At 51.7% G+C, this 17,194-nt stretch overlaps 1 protein-coding gene and 1 non-coding gene across 3 annotated transcripts in view; one reads left to right on the top strand and one right to left on the bottom strand.

Annotated features, from left to right (window-relative positions):
• The first annotated feature begins 8,159 nt into the window (after nt 1-8,159).
• LRRN2 (leucine rich repeat neuronal 2) overlaps nt 8,160-17,194 on the top strand; it is a 71,283-nt gene continuing 62,248 nt past the window's right edge. Inside the window, exon 1 of one of the 2 annotated variants that reach the window (XM_029069935.1) lies at nt 8,160-8,254. The gene's annotated coding sequence lies outside the window, so the exon portion shown is untranslated. Of the gene's footprint in view, nt 8,255-9,128; nt 9,242-17,194 lie in introns of those variants that run through there. The other variant, XM_029069934.2, reaches the window with a different exon arrangement.
• LOC114813411 lies at nt 16,613-16,749 on the bottom strand. The gene has a single exon (XR_003761131.1). It is a non-coding gene; the product is annotated as a small nucleolar RNA SNORA7 (small nucleolar RNA).

Here is a 17,194-nt window from a genome sequence, read left to right as displayed (position 1 = left end):
CCAGGTGTGTATTCTTTCCACAGGGCCATGTTTCTTCCCAGGGGAGGTGGATGGGCAACCACTGGAGGTTCTTGAAACATGGAAAAATGGACTGAACTTTTTTTTTTTTAGAAAAAGGATCCAGGCAACAGAGTGAAGTATGGAGTGGAGTGGGGAGAGAGAGAAGGCAAGGAGGTCAGCATAGAGGCTGATGCAGTAGTCAAGGTGTGATAGGATAAGTGCTTGGATCAGCATAGTAGCTGTTCGGATGGAAAGGGAAGGGAAGATTTTAGTGTTGTTATGAAGGTTGAATCTAATCTAAACAATGGCATTTATTGAGTGCAGAACACAGTATGAAGGACTTGGGAGAGTACAAACCAACAGGATTTGGTGACAGATTGATTATGTGGGTTGAATGAGAGAGAGATGACTGAATGATAATGTCAAGGTTACAGGCTTCTGAGACAGGGAGGGTGGTGGTGATGGGAAAAAGTGGGAGGAAAGGGTTTATTTGGAAAGATAAGGAGCTCTGTTTTGGACATGTTAAATTTGAGGTGTCGGTGGGACATCCAAGTAGAGAGAAAAGCAGCGTGGCTTAGTGGAAAGAACATGGGCTTGGGAGGCAGAGGTCGTCGGTTCTAATCCTGGCTTCCCCCACTTGTTTGCTGTGTGACCTTGGGCAAGTCACTTAACTTCTCTGTGCCTCAGTTACCTCATCTGTAAAAATGGGGATTTAAAAATGTGAGCCCCACGTGGGACAATCTTATTACCCTGTATCTACCCCAGCACTTAGAACAGTGCTCTGCACATAGTAAGTGCTTAACAAATACCATTATTATTATTATTATTATTGTTATTATGTGAGTTCTAGAGTTCTGGACTGTGAGCCCATTGTTGGGTAGGAATTGTACTTTCCAAGCACTCTGTACAGTGCTCTGCACACAGTAAATACTCAATAAATACTATTCAATGAATGAGATGTCCTGAAGGCAGCAGGAATACAAGATGGGCCTGGGAGTCAGAGGACCTGAGTTCTAATCCTGGCTCCATCATTTGTCTGCTGCGTGACCTTGGGCAAGTCACTTCATTTCTCTGTACCTCAGTTACCTTATCTGTAAAATGGGAATGAAGACCGTGAGCCCCACGTGGGAAAAAGACTATGCCCAACAGTAGCTTGTTTCTACCCCAGAGTTTAATAACAATAATAGTAATGGTGGTATTTGTTGAGTGTTTACTCTGTACCAGGCACTGTACTATGTGTTGGGAAGAATACAAGTAAATTGGGATGAACACAGTCCCTGTCCCACGTGGGGCTCACAGTCTCAATCTCCATTTTTCAGATGAGGTAACCGAGGCCCAGAGAAATGAAATGACTTGCCCAAGGTCACACATCAGACGAGTGGCGGGACCGGGATTAGAAGCCATGACTTTCTGACTCCCAAGCCTGTGTTCTATTCATATTTATCAATACATTCAAAGAGAAAGAGACTGCAGAGGGAGAAAGATCAGGGCTGCAGGTGTGGATTTGAGAATCATCTGCATAGAGATGGTACTTGAAGTCATGGGAGAAAATGAGTTCCCCAGGGGAATGGGTGTAGATGGGGAATAGAAGTGGACCCAGAACTAAGCCTTGAGGGACTCCCACAGTTAGGGTTTGGGAGGCAGAGGAGGAGCCCATGAAAAAGACTGAGAAAGATCACCCAGAAAGGTAGGAGAACCAGGAGAGGACAGTGACAGTGAAGGCAAGGTTGGATCATGTTTCCAGGAGAAGGGGATGGACCAAGGTGTCGGACACAGCTGAGAAATCAAGGAGAATTACCATGGAATGGAGGTCACTGGACTTGGAAAGAAGATCATTGGTGACCTTAGAAAGGGCTGTTTCTGTGAAGTGAAGCGGCAGAAGCCACACCGCAGGGGGTAAAAGAGAGAACTGGAGGAGAGGAAGTGGAGGCAGAAGGTGTAGGCGATTCTCTCAAGGAGTTTGGAGAGGAACGATGGAAGGGAGATGTGGTCGTAACTGGAGGGAGCCATGGGGTCAAGGGAGGGGTGTTTTTTTTTAGGATAGAGGATATAAGAACATGTTTTAAGGCAGTGGGGGGAAAAGCCATCAGTGAGTGAATGGTTAACATTAGCAGTCAGGGAGGGAAGGAGGAAGGGGGGCAAGTGTTTTGATAATGTGTGAAGAGATGAAGTTGGAGGCACAGGTGGAGGGGCTAGATTTTGAGAGGAAGCAGGAGAACTCCTCTTTAAATCCTGCTGGGAAATATTGGAGAATTGAAGAGCTACAGTAAGAGAGAGGGGCTGGAGAGGAGCAGGGGAGATTTTAGGGAGAACACGCCTGATGATTTCATTTTTCTCAGTAAAATATGGGTCCAGGTCATTAGGAGAAAAAGACTGGGGGGAGGTGGAAAGACAAAGGATTTGAGGAAGAAGTTAAACACCTGAAACAACTGGCGAGGACAATAGATAAAGCTAATCCCATACCTTTCATAATAACCATTCCAGAGTCTTGAGTTGGATCTGTACCCTTAAACACTTGAAATTCACCTTCAGCTCCACAGCACTTATGAACCTCTTAGCTCACCTCGCTACTCTCCTAATACAACCCAGACTACGCACGTCACTCCTCTAATGCTAACCTTCTCACTCTGCCTCGATCTCGCCTATCTCATCACCGACCTGTAGCCCACGTCCCGCCTCTGGACTGAAATGTCTTCGCACTTCAAATCCAACAGGCAATTATTCTCCCCTCACTGCCTTCAAAGCCTTATTGAAGGCACATCTCCTCCAAGAGGCCTTCCCAGACTAAGCACCTCCTTTCCTCTTCTCCTTCTCCATTCTGCATCACCCTACCTTGCTCCCTTAGTTCTTCCCCTCTTTCAGCCCCACAGCACTTACAGACATATCTGTAATTTATTTATTTGTATTCATTCATTCAATAGTATTCATTGAGCGCTTATTATGTGCACACCACTGTGCTAAGCGCTTGGAATATACAATTCGGCAACAGATAGAGGCAATCTCTGCCCAATAACGGACTCACAGATATGTGTCTCAGCTATAAGCTTGTTGTGGGCAGAGAATGTGTCTATTGTTATACTGTACTCTCCCAAGTGCTTAGTACAGTGCTCTGCACACAATAATTTACTTATTTATTTTAATGTCTGTTTCCGCTTATAAACTGTAAGCACCTTGTGGGCAGGGAACTTGTCTACCAACTCTGTTGTATTGTACTCTCCCAAGGGCTTAATATAATGCTCTGCACACAGTAAGTGCTCAATACATACCAATGACTGATGGGTTGATTGACTGATTCTTTTAATCATATTTATTGAGCACTTACTGTGTGCAGAGCACTGTACTGAGTGCTTAGAAGAGTATGATATAATAAACAGAACCATTCCCTGCCCACAAACAGCTTACAATCTAGATGACCATTAACCAACCCCGAGACATTTGCCAGCCTGGAAGTGGGGAAATAATGCCATCCCGTCCTTAGGGGGTTCCACCTTGACACATATTTCACCACCTGCGATAGGGTGGGCACGCATCTTAAATTAAATTACATCAGGGGAAAGTTCATGCCGCTTAACCCACGCCTCCAAACCCGCTTCGTTTTTCAGGGGCGGCCCTGACACCCCTCCACGCTCGGAGAGGTTGTGTTCCCCTCCCAGGTCCCCTCTAACAGGGCCGATGTTTCCAACTGAGGAGGAGGGAGTGTGGATGCTGTCAGACTTTCCACCGTCACCACCCCTCTGATGAGGATCTTTGGGGCCGCTGCTTCCCTCCAGTACCTGTGGAAGCCAGTGCCTCCCAGCCTCTTGTTGCAGCTGTGATGACCACTGGGTCCGTTTCTTATTTATTTTAATGTCTGATGAATATGATGTCCCACCTTCACCACCTTGGGGTACCAATGAGTGAAGGCAGGGGATTGGATGAGTGACCGCAGAGGCCTCCTTCTGCCTGAGGAGTTAATGATTTTAGGAGGGAAGTTGCCTCCAGGAAAAGCTCTCCTGTGGGAGCAGAGGGTGGGATAGATATTGATGAAGTCCCAAGCCGGGGAAAGGTCACAGAGGTCAACTGCTTTCAAGGAGTCTCTCCCCCAGGTACCGTCCCAACAAATGATAGGGTGGAAGGAGCAGAAGGATCAAGCAGGACAGCGGTCGTGACAGCCAAGGAGGGGTCAGACTAGGTAAGCTGGTGGGAAGGGAAGATCCTGCCAGCAAACACTGTGCTGTCAGAATGTTCCTCTAATGCTAATCTTTTCACTGTGCCTCAATCTTGCCTATCTCACCACTAACCCCTAGCCCACTTCCTGCCTCTGGTCTGAAACGCTCTCCTTCTTCAAATCCGACAGACAGTTACTCTCCCCTCCCCTTCAAAGATTACTGAAGGCACAGAATAATGAGGCTTTCCCAGAAAAGGCCCTCCTTTCCTCTTCTCCCACTCCCTTCTGTGTTGCCCTGACTTGTTCCCTTGTTTTTTCCTCTTCCCAGCCTCGCAGAATTTATATATATATATATATCTGTACCTTATTTATTTGTATTGATGCCTGTATCCCCCCACATAGACTGTAAGCTCAATATGGACAGGAATTGTGTCTGTTTAGTGTTGCACTGTACTCTCCCAAGGGCTTAGTAAAGTGCTCTGCACACAGTAAGCGCTCAATAAATATGATTGAATGATTGAATTTATTTATTTCTTCATTTATTTTATGTACATTCATGTCTGTCTCCCCCTCTAGACTGTGAATTTGTTGCAGGCAGGGCAAGTGTCTACCAACTCTGTTATACTGTCCTCTCCCAAGCGTTTAGTGCAGTGACAGTAAGCTCTCAGGAAATATGATTGATTGATTGATTCACATGGGGCAACAGCCTCCCAACGGTTCATTCATTGATCCATTCATTCATTCGACCATATTCATTGAGCACTTAATGTGTGCAGAGCACTGTACTAAGCACTTGGAAAGTACAATACAGCAATAAAGACAATCTCTGCCCACAACGGGCTTACAGTCTAGTTGAGGGGGATACAGATATCAAAACAAGTCAACGGGCATCAATATAATTAAACAGAATTATAGATATATACATATATGCGTAAGTGCTCTGGGGTGGGGGGCGGAGAGCAGAGGGAGCGAGTCGAGGTGATGCGGGAGGAGAAACTGAGGAAGAGAGGGCTTAGTCTGGGAAGGCCTCTTGGAGGAGGAGCGACTTCAGTAGGGCTTTGAAGGGGGGAAGAGTGATTGCTTGGCAGATCTGAGGAGGGAGGGTGTTCCAAGAGAGAGGTAGGACGTGGGCCAGGGGTCGGCGGCGAGACAGGCAAGATCGAGGCACAGTGAGAAGGTTAGCACCAGAGAAGCAGAGTGTGCAGGGTAGGATGAAGGAGAGAATGGAGGTGAGGTACGAAGGGGCAAGGTGATGAAGAGCTTTAAAGCCATTAGGGAGGAGTATTTGTTTGATCCAGAGGTCGATAGGCCTGTAAAGATCCAAGGCCTGTAAAGAATAGGAAAGAAATCTTCAGCCAGGAGAAGTGAGAAGAAACCTGGAAGGGGGGAGATGGGGAATATTTACGTTCCTTGTTACTCTTTTGTGATAACAGTTTCAGAAATGTGATGTGTACAAATGAATAGAATCTGATTGGAAATGAAAATGGTCAATAGACCGGTAATGCGGAGCAGAGAGAATGAATGTGGGTGAGGAATGTCATTCTAGATGCTGAAGGACCTCCTGTTTGTACGTTACCCTGGAAAAATCTCTTTGGTGAAAAATGCCTGGGAGAACAAAGGAAACCGGAGACGGGGAGGAAGACGGAGTTCCTAGGCAAGAGGCACAGTACTTCACAGAGAGGACAAGTGACTATTATAGAGCCGGGCAAGGGGGCAGAGGAGGAAATCAGGGCCATTCCAGGGCCCCTGGACTCTTGCCTTCCACAATTGGCCAAGAGCAGCGGGCCCTAGTGGATAGAGCACAGGCCTGGGAGTCAGAAGGACCGAACTTCTATTCCCCGCTCTGCCTCTTGTCTGCTGTGTGACCTTGGGCAAGTCACTTCACTTTTCTGGGCCTCAGTCACCTCATCTGTAAAATGGAGAGTGGACAGTGCCCAATCTGATTGACTTGTATCTACCACACTGTTTAGTACAGTGCCCGGCACATAGTAAGCACTTAACAAATATCATTTAGAAAAAGCAACTGGTTGCAAGCAGGAAGTAGAGTGTCTTGCTTAAGTTTAATCAATCACTGAGTCAATAGTATTTATGGACGGTTGAGTGTGTGCAGAGCAGTGTACTGGATACTTGCGGGAGTCTATTAGTGTTATCAGGGGTTTGGAATCAGAGGACCCGGGGTTCAATCCTGGCTCTGTCACCCGCCTGCTGTGTGACCTTGCTCACTTGATTTCTCTGGGCCTCAGTTTCCTCAGCTATAAATAGAGATTCAATACCCGTTCTTCCTCTTAGTTAAACCGTGAGTCCAATGAGGGATGAAGGACTAGGTTCTACCTGATGATCTTGTATTCATCTACCCCCAGCACTTGGGCCAGAGCTTAGCACATAATAGGAACTTAGCAAATACAATTATTGTTATTAGTTGTGATCCTTGACCTCAAAAAAGTTCCAGTCTAGCAAGGGAGATGGTCACTGACATATATCACAGATAGGAGGAAATAACAGACGACACCAGAGGTTAACATAGGCGTTTCAGGGAGTTGTGGGTAAAGTGTTTATGTGGCACTGGGAGCTGGGGGATATGAGGTAGGAAAATTAAAAATGAATCAGGAAAGGCCTCTTGGAAAAGAAAATGATTTGAGAAAGGCTTTGAAGATGGGGAGAGCTGTGGACTGCAGGTTATGAAGAGTGAGGGAGCTCCAGGAAGGAGGGTGGATGTGAGCAAGTGTCATCATCATCAATGATGTTGAGTGCCTTCTTTGAGACAGGCACTGTACTAAGCGCTTGGGAGAGTATGACAGGGTTGGAAGATGTGTTCCCTGCCCACAACAAGCTTATAGTCTAGAGGAATGCATCAGCAGTGGAAGAGAAAATACCAAAGTGCAGTGAGATTGAGAAGAATAAGGCGTGCAAGCTCCGGTCTAGTAGGGTGAGGAGAGTGGATACATAGGAGGCGTCTAAAAACCGAGATTGTACTTGACGGGGAGAGGAATAGGCATCCGTTGGAGGTTTCTGAGGAGAGGCAAGATGTGTGCTGCAGAAGGGAGATGAGTGCATGCTTCTCTGTGACTGTCTCTTCCTGCTTTACATAAAAATGTGACTCGTTTGACCAACGGCAAAGACGGTGGCAATACGAAGAGCCTCAGCTGACCGGTTACGGAGGGATTCACGGGCCACAGAATCATGACCGTGAATCTTGTGACACAGACATCATCACCAAGCCCTAGTCACGGCACCCCTCGGTGCGGACAGACCCCAGTCAATCAATCGATCTTTCGTTCACTCATCACAGTTGAGTGCTTACTGTGTGCAGAGCACTGCACTTGGGAGAGTACCGTTTAACGGAGTTGGTAGACACATTTCCTGCCCACAGCGAGCTTTACCCCAAGACCCCAAATGACTTGAGGAACAGGAAGAGTTCTAGCGATTTGGTAGTCGGATAAAGCAGCAAGCTGTAGTGGACAGGGTATGGATGTAGAAGTCATAAGACACTGGTTCTAGTCCTCTCTCTGCCTGCTGGGTGACCTTGGGCAAATCACTTAACCTTTCAACACCTCAGTTGCCTCAAACCAAAATATAGCACGATAGTATTTGCCCATAGGATGCTGTGAGGACAAAAATGAACTGACATGAAGCGCAACATAAATTCAAGATATTAGAAGATCACCTCGCCACACCCCAGATGATTCTGTGGGGCATCTGTGGGGGTGGGAGGAGAGGGGAACTAGGACTTTGAACAGTCCCCGGTGGGACGGTTTAGGTCAAGGGCGACCAGTGTGGGCCACCAGTCTTGGCGGGGAAGGCTGGAGGGGGCAGAGAGGGGTCTGGAGGGGTGGCACGGGGGCAGGGAGCAGGGACGGGGCGGGAGATACAAAAGGGTGAAGTCGAGGCTCCGTGCCCGCTGCCGAAGCCGTGGAACAGGCTCGGAGGACGTTTAGAGGGGCGACCGGCAGCTGAACGGGGTCGGGGACTTCAGGAGGGAAGAATCAGTTGCCTCTTGGCACCTCGGAGCCTCCATCCCCGTTCTTCCTTGGGGAGTTGGGGCCGGGCTGGCCACTAAGGCGTTAAGGGGCAGAGAAGCAGAGGCGTTCGAGGGGCACGGACGTTCAGGTGGGTGGCTGAGGCTGGTGACAAGGAGTGGAAGGAAGAGGAGTAGGGGACGGGACACGCGGAGAAAAAGGAGGAGGGGGCGGAAGGAGAGGCTTTGCTTTCCCCACTTCACAAAGATGCTGCGAGGACAAAAAATGAACTAAGTAATAGGAAAGCACACCATTCCTTCCAGATATTCTAAGAGCAACTCCCCCCCCCGCGCCCCCTCCCCCCCGATGGATCTGTGGGGCATCTGAGGGGCTTGGAGGGGAGGCGGGGGGAGAGGCAGAGGGGGCGGGCCGGGCCGGGGGCGGGCGGAGCGCGGAGGCGGCGAGGGAAGCAGGGGAGAGGGTGGGAGAGCGAGGGGCGGCTGCGGGCCGGGAGCCCTGAGCCGGACTGAGGCTGGGGGGCTGGAGCTGGGGGCCGGGAGCTGGGAGCCGAGGCTGGGGACCGGGAGCTGGGGGCCGGGAGTTGGGGCTGGGGGCTGAGGCTGGGAGCTGGGGCTGGGGGCTGAGGCTGGCGGCTGGGAGTTGGGGCTGGGGGCTGAGGCTGGGGGCTGGGAGTTGGGGCTGGGGGCTGAGGCTGGGGGCTGGGAGCTGGGGGCTGGGGGGGCTGAGGCTGGGGGCTGGGAGCTGGGGGCTGGAGGCTGAGGCTGGGCGGGGGCAGGGGCAGGGGCTGTTGCTGACGGTCCGGGGAGGGGTCTGGGGCTCCCCGTGTCTCCCGCAGCCTCCGGGCAAGCGCCGGAGGGCGAAAGCAGCGTGTGGTCGGAGGCGGAGCGGTGCGGGCCGGTGTGCGGGGGGCCGGGGCGCGGGGGCCCGGCGCTCGGCTCCTCCGGCTTCGCCCCCTGGCCGGACCCCTGAGCCCGCACCCCGCACCCCGCACCCCGCACCCCGCACCCCGCACGGAACTCCAGCCGTCCGCTGGGCGGCTCTTTGGCCGGGTCCGGCCGCAGGCTGGCGGGGACAGCGGCCGGCGGACAGCGGCCAGAAGGCGGCCGGTCCCGGGACGGTGAGTCTCCCGCCCGGGCGCCGGATCGGGGGGCGCGGGGGAGCACGGAGGAGCTCGAGGGAGCGCGGAGGGGCGGCGGGGAGCACTGCGGGGAGCACGGGGGAGCCCCGAGGAGCCCCGGAGAGGGTCGGGGAGCACCGCGGAGCCTTGGGGAGCACTGTCCGGGGAGCACGGGGGAGTAGTGCGGGAGACTTGGGGAGACGGGGAGCATTGAGGAGCCCCGAGGAGCCCCGAGGAGCACGGGGGAGCCCCAGGGAGCAGCTGCAACCGAGCCGGCGGGGGGAGAGCGAAGGGGGCCGAACTGGCCCGGAGACGATGCCCGCCTATGGGCCTCCGGGCCTCCGGGCTGGGCCAGCATCGGAGGGTCGGCAGCGAAGGGGGGAGGGGGGAAGTAATGGGGATTCCGAATCTCCTCAAGCCCCCCTACATCCCCCCGAACCTCCTTAAGGCCCCCCTAGATGCCCGAACCACCCTTGGCCTTCCCGGGCCCGCTCCCCCATCGCCCCTCTCCGGCTGGCTGTTTTCCTAAAGTGGGGGGGTGGGAGGGTCTCCCGACGGGGGCTTGGGCCGGGGGGGGGGGGGGGGGGGGGGGGCTCGTGGTTAACCCCTTGGCAGCTGGACCCTCAGCCGGACGACACTGTTGCTCTGCAGGAAGGGATGTGTTTAAAGGGACGTCAGGGTGATAAAGAAGGGAGAGGGTGGGCTAAGGTTGGAGGGGAGGGGAGAAGAGACGTGAAAAGCCTCAGTCTCCCTCCCAGGCGGCCCCCCCCCAAGCCCCAGGGAGTCGAGGGTCTGTCCCCCAAAGGCCCAGAAAGGACGACAGCAAGGCTAGGAGAGGGGGTAGGGATGGACAGGGAGGCAGGCGAGGGGTGAGGGTGGGGGCTGAGTTGGCTCTTTACCCACGGCGGGTGGGGAGGGAGGGGGTGTTCACCGAGCCGGGGAGGGGGTGGGGGAAGGCTGGGGGCTTAGGGAGATGCTGAGCTAGGAGCTAAGGGCTACAGGTGGTCAGGCTGTCCTGCAGAGCAGAGAATGAGGAGGGGGCTCTCTGCCTTCTTGCCTCCCTGACTGCAGGCTTCGAAGGGGAGTTGAGCAGGAGCGGTGAGCCTGGGGCTGGGGTCTGTGGAGGAAGTGGGGAAGACTGTCCTGGGCTGGCTCTCTGCCTAGCCTCCCTGCCCCCATCAAGACCCCAACGGTGGAAGAAAACATCTCCTGGCCGTCTAGGACGCCCACCTCAGAAGCTACGCAGCTTCTAAATGGGTGGTGTTATGGCCTGGAGAGGGGAAGGAGCAGCCCGGGCCCTCTGAGAGGGATGCGCTTCCTCCAGGCCTGCATCCTGGGCCTGCATCCTGGGCCGGAAACGCCCCTGGCCGCCCGCCCCTTCGCCCCCCACGTCCCCCGGGGCTAACTCTGGTGAGGTGGGGCGAGGGGCCGTAGCCCAGAGCACATGGGCCTGGCTCGGGGCCCATGGCTCGGCCAGGACTGCTGGGGTCTGGCTAGCTCCCCGCTAGAGTTGTTCTGTTTGTTGTTGTACTCTCCCAAGCGCTTAGTACAGGGCTTTGCACACAGCATTGAATGAATGAATATCGATTTTGACCCCGCAAGTTGTGCCCTGAACCAGTAATCCCACCTAACTCCTTGGGTTCTTGGCATCGGCCCAGGCTTTGCCCCCGACCCACTGGCCCTTCTCCTTGGCTAGTAAGGGGGCTCCAGGGTTGTGAGATGCCCTCTGCCTTTGTACCTCCCCTCCCCACACCTGGGCACCCAGGGTGCCAGTGGTTCAGCCCCGCGGAGGGCTGGGCACGGGCTCGGAGCCCTTGGTGGCTGGACTGATGGGCAGGAATATGAATCCGGAAGCCCCTCTGGGCTCCTGGAGCTCTGGTGGGGGGATCAAATTAGAGTTTAGGGACCCCCACTCTACAAAGGTTGAGAATTGTTTGGGAAGGGCTGGTGCCCCAGGACCTGACCCCCCTCCCTCACCCACCAGCTCTTCACTCTGCCTTCACCCTGGGATTTTCCTTCTCATGACAGGGAGAGAAGCCAGCAAAGAGAGGACTCCCCTCCTGCCCTTCCCCTCCCTACTCCCCATCGCCTCTCTCTCATCTTCCCAGGGAATATAAAGCTATGTAAGGGAAAGAAGCCTCACAGCCTCAACCTAACAATTCTGACCCCCAACCCTAACCACTCAGAAAACACCCTCCAGCCTGCCCAGTTGACTGGGCTGATCCTTTCTCCAAGTCCCTCTATTCTTTGCTCTCCTTTCTTTCTTCCCTCTCTTCATCTTTCTTCCTTTCTCTTCTATTCCTTTATCTCCCTTCAGTATTCTCCTTTCTGCCACTCTCTGACAGTCTGCTTCTTTCTGTTTCCCTCTCTATGTACTCTCTTACTTGTCTTTCTTTTTTCTTTATCTTTTTTCTCTCCCTGTTTCCACTTCTTAGCTCTAACTCTCTCTGTTTCTCTCTCTCTCTCACTTAAATCATTAGACCAGCATGGCAGTGACGGTCTCCAAACAGCCTAAGAGTGGGAAAACACCCACTGTTGGATTTGCAATATCCTCCCTCTCTCCCTCCCTCCCTCCCCTTTGTTAGGGAGAGCTGCCTGGCCTTCTCTGACAGCTGCATCTTCCCAGCTGCCTCCCCTTCCCTCCAATATCCCCTCCCACTTCCCCCTTTTTCACTTGTGGGGAGAATTGTTTTCATATTTTTCAACCCCCCCCCCCCATCATTTGTGTCTTCGAGGGCTTCTATGTTGGTCTCCGGATTCATGGAACAGGAAATTAATAAGGCATCCAAACCTCTCCCTTAAGGATCATTGGCAGAGTAGGAGAGAGAATTATTGGGTACTGACAATAGAACAGAAGCCAGAAAATCGGTGATCCCTGCCCCCAAGAAATATACATTCTAAGGAGACAGACAAATCCAAAGTCTCTTTATCTTGGGGAGGGAGAGGCTATTCGTAGAACTCTAGAGCTGGAAGGGATGCCAAAAAGTCATCAATCAATCAATATAATTAAGCATTTCCTTCTTGCATAGTACGGTACTAAGCACTTGGGAAAGTACAATACAACAGAGTTGCTAAACATGTTCTCTGCCCATAACGAAATTACAGTCTAGAGGATTGTCCAGTCTAGTCCAGTCCCCTGCTTCCCAACAGATCGATGTTTAAATCAAACAAGGCCACTGGAGGTCTATTCTTTGTTGAAAGGGCCTTCAGAGAGTAGGATTCCACAACTTTCCAGTTTTCCAATATCCGATCTCCTTGTTGGGAAGTGCTCTGGTCTCATACGACCCTCTCCTGCACTAGCAATCTATTTCTTCCCCTTCTAGGCTGTAGTTTCAGATTTATTCTCCTGGAGAACATGCTGAGGTCCAACAGCTGTACCAGAAGTCAAAAGGGACTGGCTGGAGCTCAGCTCCGTTATAAGAAAAAGTCCGGGAATGGGAGGCTGGAGGGGCAGCGAAGGGGAGGGGACAGTAGTCGTGGTGGAGGTAGGGGCCAGGGGGTACAGTGCCCCCCAGATCCTGCTAATAATAAGAACTATGGCATTTGTTAAGTGCTTACTATGTACCAGGTACTGCATTAAGTGATGGGGTGGATACAGGCAAACCAGGTTAGACACAGTCCATGTCCACCTTTCTTCTCCATCCAAACTGCTACCTTGCTGGTACAGGCTCTCAGAATATCCCGACTGGATTATTGCATCAGCTTCTGCTCTGATCTCCCATTCTCCTGTCTCTCCCCGCTCCAGTCTGTACTTCATTCCGCTGCCCAGATTATCTTTCTACAGAAACGCTCTGGGCATGTCACTCCCCTCCTCAAAAACCTCCAGTGGTTGCCTATCAACCTTCGCGTGAAACAAAAACTCCTAACTCTTGGCTTCAGAGCTCTCCATCACCTGGCCCCCTCCTACGTCACCTCCCTTCTCCCCTTCTACAGCTAAACCCACACACTCCGCTCCTCTGACGCTAACCTCCTCACAGTGCCTCACGCTAACCTCCTCACAGTGCCTCATTCTCTCCTGTCCCGCCATCGACCCCGGCCCACGTCCTACCACTGACCCCAAATGCCCTCCCTCCTCACATCTGCCAAACTGACTCTCTTCCCCTCTTCAAAGCCCTACTGAGAGCTCACCTCCTCCAGGAGGCCTTCCCAGACTGAGCCCTCCCTTTCTCTCTGCCCCTCCTCCCCTCCCCATTCCCCCTACTCCCTCTGCTCTACCCCCTTCCCTTCCCCACAGCACTTGTGCATATTTGTATATATTATTACTCTATTTTATTAATTATGTCTATATATCTATGATTCTATTTATCTTGATGGTATTGATGCCTGACTACTTGTTTTGCTTTGTTGTCTGTCTCCCCTGTTTAGACTGTGAGACCGTAGCTGGGCAGGGATTGTCTCTATCTATTGCCAAATTGAACATTCCAAGCACTTAGTACAGTGCTGTGCACACAGTAAGCACTCAGTGCACACAGTAAGCGCTCAATAAATACGGTTGAATGAATGAATGAATGAATGTTCCACGTGGGGCTCACAGTCTCAAGCCTCATTTTACAGATGAGGTAACTGAGTCACAGAGAAGTTAAGTGACTTGCCCAACGTCACAGAGCAGGAAAGTGGAAGAGCCAGGATTAGAACCCATGATCTTCTGATACCCAGCGCCATGCTCTATCCACTACACCGTGCTGCTTTTCAATGGTCCTTCCGGTCCTCAGTCGTAGCAGCCTGGCCTCTCTCATTTCATGCTGTCCTAAGGTCCTGGTTGCAAGTCTGGTGTCTCGGTCAGGGGATCCCCCCACCCCACGCCCAGACTCTGGTGTCTCGGTCAGAGGCAAAATAGACTAGATCGAGGTACGGTGAGAAGGTTGGCTTTAGAGGAGCTAAATGTGCAGGCTGGGTTGTAGTAGGAAAGCTACAAGGTAAGGTAGGAGGGGGGGGTGCTTTAAAGCTTATGGTAAAGAGTTTCTGTGTGATGTGGAGATGGATGGGCAACCACTAGATGTTCTTGAGGAGTGGGAAATCAGTGGACTGAATGGTTTTGTAGAAAAATGATCTGCGCAGCAGAGTGAATTATGTACTGGAGTTGGGAGAGATAAGGAGGCAAAGAGGTTAGCAAGGAATCTGATGTGCTAATCAAGACAGGATAGGATAAGTCCTATGCTAGGTTTTGCTTTCCCAGCCAAAGATCAGGGCTCCTTTGCCTGCTTCCTTCACTGAATCCCCCATTCCCAATCCTACTCTTCCTTGAAACCAAATGGTCCCCTCTGCCCCTACTCTCCCAGGCAGGCACTGGTCTAGGGATGGGAAGGAAATAGGGGTGGTAAAAATGAAGAGGATAATGTCCCACTTTGGGCTCACAGTCTAAGTTGGAGGGAGGAGGATTCAAACCCCATTTTACAGCTGAGGTCACTGAAAAGTGAAGTGATTGCCCAAAGTCACTAAACAGGCAAGTGGTGGAGTCAGGGTTAGAACCCAGGTCCTCTGAGTCCCAGGCCCATGCTCCTTCCATTAGATCACACTGCTTCCCACTCCATGGTTAAGCTACGAATTCAGGAGCATGGTGACCTTTCCCATCATTCCTGGCAGGTCATAGATTCTGACACACTGTGAAATCTGCTTTCCAGGTAGTGCTAACATTTCATGAGCTATAAATTACTGGGGCCGCCAGCCTCACCCCAAGTTCATCTTGGACATCCCTCTGCCTCCCCTCTAGAACGTAGGTATCCTGAGGGCAAGGAATTGAGGGCAAGGGCAATTGTCTACTACTAATTTTTCTTTATTCTCCAAGGGCTTAGCACTCTGCTCTGCACCCAAGAGGTGCTAAATAAATGGTGACTTAGTGGAAAGAGCCCTGTCCTGGGAGAGGATCTGGGTTCTAATACTAACTCTGCCACTTGCCTACAGTTAGACCTTTTCTCATCTGTAAAATGGGGATAAAATACATGTTCTCCCTCTCCCTTAGATTGGGGGCCCCATGTGGGACTGGGTCTCAGTTTAGTATAATCCTTGGTATAGATTAAGCACTTAACCAATACCACAATTATTATCATTATTATTGATTGAGCCCATTCCAGGCTCAAATGAACTCATCCAACCGGGGCAGATATCTTCAGAGGAGCCTTCCTATTCACCGGTTTTCATGTCTAATTCTCCCAGATGGGAGAGGTTCTCATAATTAGAAAGTTCTATTTGAAGTCTAGTCCAAGTCCTTCCAGCTGCAGGCCTGAGTCTTCTTGTCCAGGAGAAAAGATGTAGCCCAGGAGTAAATGCAAAGGAGAATTCCATGATTTGGGAATGAGAGAGGAGAGAATCAATCAATCAATGGCATTTATTGAGCTCTTACTATGTATAGAGCATTGTACTAAGCACTTGAGAAAGTGCAGTATAACAGAGTTGGTAGGCACATCCCCTGCCCACAAGGATCTTGGTGTCTAGAGGGGTGAGACAAACATGAATATAAATAAATTATGAATATGTACATAGAGAACAGGGAAGGCTCCAAGCAGAAATAGATCTGTTTTGTCCTGGTGGCTGAGGGGGAAGCAGAGGAGTATTTTCTATTCACTGAGTGTCCCAGAAGGCAGGTCCTCTGGGAAGAGAAGCTTAGTAGCAAAAGGGCAATCATTGTTGGCAAACTGCTTGGCCCCCCCAGGAGAAGAGGGTCTGTCTAATCTGATTCTTTGGGGGAAAAAAAGAGAGCTAGAAAGAGAGAAAAGAGACAGAGGGCAGGAAAGGTTACGTTCCTCTAAAGTGGTTCTTGAAATGAATGTTCAAAGGAGACTGATGGAGGTGGCAAATCTTTGTCTTGAGGATCGGAGGTGACAGAGGTTGATGTGGGTGTCGGGGGAGGGGGAGGGGGTATGACCACTGAGAGGACTGGCTGGGAGTATGGCCCCTAGAGTGGTGGCCTTGGCCCAGGGATTCGTGGAAGCGCAAATCCTCTAGGTTTTGCTTTCCCAGCCAAAGATCAGGGCTCCTTTGCCTGCTTCCTTCACTTAATCCCCCATTCCCAGTCCTACTCTTCCTTGAAACCAAATGGTCCCCTCTGCCCCTACTCCCCCAGGCAGGCACTGGTCTAGGGATGGGGAGGAAATAGAGGTGGTAAAAATGAAGAGGAAGAATGGAACTGGGGGAGCAAGAATCACTTGTCTCGTCTTATGCCGTGGCGTCATTTCTGACCCTTAGCGACACCACAGACACATCTCTCCCAGGACGCCCCGTTCTCCATCCGCAATCGTTCTGGTATCATAGCCATAGAGTTTTGTTGGTAAAAGTGCAGAAGTGGTTTACCATTGCTGCCTTCCAAGCAGTAAACTCGAGTCTCCGCCCTCGACTCTGTCCCATGCCGCTGCCACCCAGCACGGGTGAGTTTTGACTTGTAGCAGATTGCCTTCCACTCGCTAGCCACTGCCCAAGCTAGGAATGGAATAGGTAGGCCTCTGCTTGACTCTCCTCCCATAGCCAAGACTGGTAGTGTACTGGAAACTCTCCAGGTGCGACCCTGAGAGGGGTCAAGAGTCACTAGCCAGAGCCAAAACAGAGATCTCTGAATAGGGGATCTCCATGATGGGATGAGATTTCAGGGAAGATCCCTGCTATCAGCAGAGAGAGTTTACCCATTTCATCTAGCATCCCGGGTGCCTGAGGCTATTTCATCCTCCCCTCTGCTTCTAGGTAACACCACTCATTATTTAGACCAAGAGATGGGAGCCCCCTTTAAGCCTTAAAGCCCTCAGAAGGGGGAGATTCCATAACCACCGTCATGCTCTTCACCCTTAAGAAGTGAAAAGGAGGGGAGGAGGAGAAGGGAAAGAGGGGCAAAGACCAGTTCCAAAGTTGGGGAGCAGTCAGATGGAGAGGGGAGAATGGGGTAGCAGAATTTAGAAGGACTGGAGGAAGCTGGGGACCAGGCTGGGGGGGGGGGGGGGTCGATCATTTCCCATAAGCAAGACACGG

Source organism: Ornithorhynchus anatinus, chromosome 7 (assembly GCF_004115215.2).
Source record: "Ornithorhynchus anatinus isolate Pmale09 chromosome 7, mOrnAna1.pri.v4, whole genome shotgun sequence".
In the NCBI taxonomy this organism is placed as follows: domain Eukaryota; kingdom Metazoa; phylum Chordata; class Mammalia; order Monotremata; family Ornithorhynchidae; genus Ornithorhynchus; species Ornithorhynchus anatinus.
Note: the sequence above shows the minus strand (reverse complement) of the source record. Positions and strands in the feature narration are given on the sequence as shown.